Raw genomic sequence first — 652 nt, 5'->3', positions numbered from 1 at the left:
AACAGAACCTATAGGCATTGATTCACAGAATGTCTCTAAACAGTATGGGAATGCCTTGACTGCACCTTCCACAGACGGTTTTTCGTGTCGACCTTGTTTTTACGTAAAAACGGTACGACCGATTCGAATGATAATGAAAGCGTATACGGGCTCCAATGAATGGGCAGATAGAACATTGTTACGAAATTGGTTTGTTATTCTTTACGATCGATCGAATATCTTGTCGCGCGGAATAGAAATTTATCTGAAACTTCCACCAAGTAGACCATGGCTTTCTGGGCCGATTCGTAGATTATGACATCAATAAATTTTACATAACACCTGTGGAGAATAAATAAATAATTTGGGTTAATATTCAGGCTGCACCATCGGTCCGATCGGCCGGCCAGACTATTCACGTGAACGTTCGAGGTATTCCGTACACAGAATCAGGAATATCGGAGCGAGAAGGTTCTACGGACGTTTCCACCATTCCACCAGACACGGAGGAATCCTCTCTGCTCAATTTACTTCGATTCACTTTAACGGAAGTAATCAAAATTCGATGGCAAATGAGACTGAAATGAAAGTTCGTGATGTTCATTATATTTTCCATTAGTTAAATACAGCCTCTTAATTATTCTAATATTTAAGAAATGCTTAAGTCTTTAAG

The sequence above is a fragment of the Ceratina calcarata genome, unplaced genomic scaffold (assembly GCF_001652005.2).
Source record: "Ceratina calcarata isolate Rehan_Ccalc_2016 unplaced genomic scaffold, ASM165200v1 scaffold2065, whole genome shotgun sequence".
NCBI classification, from domain to species: domain Eukaryota; kingdom Metazoa; phylum Arthropoda; class Insecta; order Hymenoptera; family Apidae; genus Ceratina; species Ceratina calcarata.
This window is presented reverse-complemented; position numbering follows the sequence as displayed.